At 34.8% G+C, this 5,662-nt stretch overlaps 1 long non-coding RNA gene across 1 annotated transcript; it reads left to right on the top strand.

Annotated features, from left to right (window-relative positions):
• Window positions 1-3,674: 3,674 nt before the first annotated feature.
• LOC116164828 lies at window positions 3,675-4,964 on the top strand. The gene is made up of 2 exons (XR_004144009.1): window positions 3,675-4,592; window positions 4,644-4,964. It is a non-coding gene; the product is annotated as an uncharacterized LOC116164828 (long non-coding RNA).
• Window positions 4,965-5,662: the final 698 nt, after the last annotated feature.

The raw sequence follows: 5,662 nt of genomic DNA, 5'->3' as shown, positions 1-5,662 counted from the left end.
AATTTCTTTGGTTTTAGGGGTGGTTCGGGGGAATCACAAGGAGTGGGAGGTCGAAACTTGGATTCTTAACCATCAGATATTCCCCCATGACATGCAAAAAAATTGGAACTACTTTTCGTTTTGCAGGAAATGGTCCATTCCGGACTATGTTGTTAATTCAAAATATAACCCGATCAGCCATCATACTTATTGGTTAACTTCCTCCAACAAGTCATCGGATTACCCCTGTTATGCGTTAAGCATAAGTGAGTTAAAAGCTGTCAGCTCTTGTAAACGAGTTGTGTTTGTGATAAAAAAAGGCGTTGTTATCCTTAATTTTTTTCTTACAGGTTTTTGTCATGGCGTGTCTGGGAAGAATTTCTTGTTATTAATCAATTGTGTGTCAATTTGAATCCCTATTGAAGATCCAGGCAAAGTTAATTTTCACTGTTTGATTCTACAAATTTCTTTTAATCTGAAATATTCAATGCATAATTTGAGTAGTTGGTATCAAGGAAACTTAGGGATTTTGATTCAGGCCTTTTTCAAACTTATAAAAGTTTTAAGGTCAATGTTAAGATTTTTGTTTGTGTCGGAACCCGGTCATAAGAGTAATTTTAAAAAGAGAGAAGAAAATAATGGTAATTTGAGCTAGATAGGGTAGGTGCAGTCTGTTGGGTGGTATTTTGACCGCGTACCATTTCACACACCAGTATTTTTCTTTGCTAAGATAAGAGTTTTTATACCCGCCAGTGTCTGAGGATTCGCAAAGGTTGTATTCTTGTATTTTTATTTACTTTTTGTCGTGACTTGTTCACACCTGGCACCCAAAATTATATCAAACTTGTCAAACCTCGGTGGCTGTTTCACTGGAGGACATGTTTCCCCTGGCTAGCTGTGGCCAATTCCCTTTTCCTTCTTCTCGAGGTTCTCTGCAACGATTCTTTTCCATGTCTACTCGCAAAATCACTTTTTTTTCACTATGGGCAGTTTCGCATTTCATCTGTACTTGTTGCCCCATCAGACATTGGTTACTTAGCATGTTATTTTACAGATGGATATTTCACCTTTGATGTGTAGAGGTGAAAAGCAGCCGGATGTTCTAATCCGCCGACCCGTCTCACTCGAATGACTCATACACTACCCGACTTCACCCGCAAATCTGTCATCATACTAATTCTTTACCGGACCACAAAAATGGTGTATACACTCCTTTTTTATAATAAGAACAAAATATGTTCTCCCTGTTAAAAAGTGATCTTGCGTTGAGTTGAGTTGGTACTTGTTACAGCTTTAACAGTGCAGCCGTAAAGTATCTATTTTCTTACTGTGACAGCAATGAAATTTCGTATAAGAATATTTTGGATTCGATTCGAAAATGTAGGGATTTTTGTCGCACCCCCCTATTTTTGCACGTATTGGAGGCCGTATTCCAATACGAACCCATGCAAATCTTACTTCTAAAGTGCAATTTTGCAAATACCCTCCAAACAGCAAATCCGAAACTTGTCCCATTTGTGACATTAGTAGATGAAGAAAGGGAAATAAATTACTAATTTGTGAAACCGAGACCTCATTCTGCCGTCAAACCTCTCCTTCATTAATCAAAAGCTAATTTCTGTAGATAACCTACACTACATTTAATATGAAAAATGTTTCCAAATTTACTACACATTTACATAATCTTTCTAATATAATGATTTTCGTGACATCACGCCAGGTGCTCATGTTAATAAATTCGAAACAAGAAGCTCGGTTTAACTACTTGCTTCAAACTAAATGGACCAAACGAACTATTTCCGCAAAGTTTGATAAATCGCGTCCAATTAGACGGACATTTAAAATCGTCCACTTACACAATTTCTAATGTGTGAAAACCAGCCTAATACATATTTAGAATGATTTAACGACAACTACAGTAATTTATTACCATTTCTCACGCCGCGAACGCTGATACATGGTTGAGAAATAAGTTGTATTTAAAGTAAGAGAATTTGTTAGACATTGAAAATGAGAAGGAAATTTTTGTGGATAATAGTAATGTGGAGATCAAACAATAGTTCAGCCGTACACTTTACTCTGTCACCCCACGGAACGGGAATAGTAATAAATTCCCCTTGAATTCATTGTGTTTTCAGAAAACTTTGAATACGGAAATGGCACTAGCTAAATGTGGGCAGTTTAATGTCTGTCGTGCAATGCACATCAATAAATGTAGGTGTTCACACAACTAAGATATGCTGTTATTCAAAGCCTTCTGTCACATATTTTAAAGGATTAAATATTGACAAATGAAAGGACTTTCATGCGTGCACATTTAAGTTAGTGGGTCTTACACACATTCGTAACTGAAACTGACGAAAAGTGGTTTATGTCAGGAATAACTGAAATTAATTAAATGGGAGGTTTTAATAAACGTTTATTATTATTTTTTTATTATTATTTTAGTCTTTCTAGTAAGCTACATAAATTAAAGTAAATAAAAAAAAATGTACGCAATCACCGCCGGCATGTTTCTAAAATATTTTTGAACGCTAGGGGCGTGCTGTATTACAGTGGTGTATCAAACTTGCATTTTTTTTAATGGAATGCCCCATATTTTATCACTGATTTGAAACGTACTGAGAAAATATTAAAGTAGCTTTACTCGAACTTACAGCTTGCTATAAAAACAAAATTATTGAGTTACGAAGAAACATTTTAATTTACAAATGTAACTGGTAACACTGTAAACATTTTTCAAAATTTTCACCGCCATTTGGAAATTCTTGATTTAAATAGTTTGTTACATTTACTGAATTGTGCGCAGAGGCACCATCTTGTTGAAATATCATTCCGCGCCCATCTGCTAATGGTATATCATCAAAAAAATTCCTTAGTTCATTTTATAAAGAAATCAAACACTTTTGAGAAGTTAAAGTGCCGCCATAAAAATATGGAACCACAATAATAATATTAACAATTCCGCACCATCGCACATTGCCCGTGATAGTATTACAAGTATGTTACGACACTTAATATTCAGAAAGTTTACGTTTGCGATACGAGCCAGCTTGCGAGTGGAGCAAGTGATTCCGTGTGAATAAGGGTTATTTGTGTTTTAGATATGATGTTATACGGTTATCAGCTTATCACTTCCCATGTCACCGATGGTTGCAAGGATTGCGAAATCTGTGAATTTTTTTCTAATTTGAAAAAGTATGTTTGACTTGGATGAATGCGATCAGGATATTGTGACCGGTATATAATCGCAGGGATTGTCTTGAATTATTGTTTGAGAAATGTAAACATTTCACCATATCTACCTTCTCGTTAATTGAGTATTCTTCCAATTTTACAACAAATAATAATAATCTATGTTATCAATTCAATAAACTTTTTCATAAAGTTATAACAATAAACTAATACAATTGTCAAATTTTGTTTCCATAACCAGCTAAGCCAGGTTTAATTGCCCGTCTAATTATTTTAATATTTTCTTTAATATCTCTAATTCTATTAAGTTTATAAGGGATAACTTATGAAACTTGTTTAAAGCAAAAAGTATTTCCTACCAAATATACAGGGCAGTGCCATTTAAAAAAAAGTCAAAAATAAGTATATCTCCGAAAATTTAAATATTTTTCTTCTGATTTACATTAATTTATGTAGCTTATCAGAAACACTTTAAAACGTTTGTTGTATCTCTAATTAATTCAATATAATGGTAGCACGCAACTGAAGGTCGCACGGAGTTTGAGGTTACTCAAGTTTCTCGACGGAATCAAGTAGGCCGTGAAAAGTTGAGGTGACAGTCCTATCCTCAAAATTCTGGCTATTAGCTCCTTCACCCTTAATTTTGCGAAAAACCCTTAACAATTTAAACGTCAAACTGACGGACGAGTCCATTTCGAAAAAATCGAAGGGGAGTCCCAGGTCGCGGCGCTATTTTTACGAAAATTTGCGAAAATACAAGCAACGGACGGGAGAAATCGACGAAATTGTCTTTACGAAGCGTAAATATAAGCTTTACGATAAGTAAAAGTCATATGCGAAGTTGCTTCCCGCCGCCGGAAACGGCGATGCGCCGTCGAGATTCTATATTTGTCGCCGGAGGCGACGATGCGCCGAAGGCGCATCGTCGAGATATTATTCGCACGGCGATGCGCCGCAGGCGCATCGTCGAGATTCTATTTTGCGTCGGAGACGGCGATGCGCCTCGTCGAGATTTTACACTAATTTCTCACATTTTGGGGGTCTCTCATATAATTCCAAGTCTCGAGACTTTCTATGTAATTGGTAGCAGTTTGTGGAACTGTAGTAGTTCCACAGAGCTGTGAGTAGTTCTAATGTATAGTTTTTATAACCTTGCTTTCTTTTAATGTTTACATTAACTGGAGAGAGCTTAATCTTATTGTAAACCTTTTTGTTATTGTTAAATATAGTTTCAAAGCTACCTAGTTACAATCAAATGGCATCAGGTATACATTTCCAAACGGAAGAAATTATCTCTCGTGAAGTTTGTTTACGTTTCGCATCTGCAAAACGTAGGCCTGAATGAAATGAAAATACAACCCTATTTTTTATAGTACCATATCGTTCGTCGAAATTATACGTGAAGACAAGTTCTAAAGGTAATGCAGGTATAAAACACGTTTAGAACGTTTATTGTGATCTACTTTCAGGTACAGAGACCAGATATAGAGATCGTATTTGCGACATGTAATTTACAAGTACGTCCCCATTTTACCTTCGAAAGGGGGAAAGACATATAATCCAATCCATTGATGTTCATTAAACCGAAATGTTATGTAGTTTTAAGTATAGATACAAATGACATTAGGCTGGCCACATTAAAATCATTTCCATTGAAAGTTTATGTAGGTACCTACTCATATTAACGTGTCTTGAATTGTACTTACAATTTCAAAGAAAAATCCATTAATGTTTAGGAAGGAAACTTCAAAGTGTATAAAGATTGCTTTATTAATAAAAGTCTAATTCTATGTAGTGATTTGTTGCTATAACATTAACGTGATTATTATTAAGATAGTAAGCCCTTTAATATAAAAAGAAGGATTTTATTAGTTAGATAAATACTGGCCACTAATGACAAAGTACACATGTCACATTTAATCACTTGAGGGAAGTGGACTGCTACATTACACTAATGTTTAAAGGAACATTTTCTATAAAGTTACTAGATTATTTCAATTTGAGATCATCTAGATTCTGCGGTTTCTTGGTGTTTCATACCTACATAGTTTCTAGAGAAATTCATAAATCTAAATATAAATTTACTTCTATCTATTTTGTGCTAAATTGATGTGGATCATGAGAAAAATATTAAAAAATACATGTACACTTTGTACACATTATGCCTTGCATGCAGCAAGTCGTTTCACATTGTATGTGCATGTTAAAAAACAATGTATTAGTTATTAACAACACATCCAAAGTACTTATTACACATGGGGTTGTTTTAGCCTCCTGTAGAACAAGTTTATTCTTATCGGGAGAATTTTCTTTACGATTTCTCCACGTACAGAGTCTACATGCTATAATAGAAATCCATGAAAATAATGGGTTCATTTTGAGTGGTCGTGAGGAGTTTGTGTAGCACCTATTCCTTATTTGTTGTTTATGAATGTATTATAGGCATGCAAATATGATTTTTAAAATTGTTCACGATTTCTAACACAAT

Source organism: Photinus pyralis, unplaced genomic scaffold (genome assembly GCF_008802855.1).
Source record: "Photinus pyralis isolate 1611_PpyrPB1 unplaced genomic scaffold, Ppyr1.3 Ppyr1.4_LG2, whole genome shotgun sequence".
Classification (NCBI taxonomy): domain Eukaryota; kingdom Metazoa; phylum Arthropoda; class Insecta; order Coleoptera; family Lampyridae; genus Photinus; species Photinus pyralis.
The sequence above is the reverse complement of the archived record's forward strand: the minus strand, read 5'-3'. Positions and strand labels throughout refer to the sequence as shown.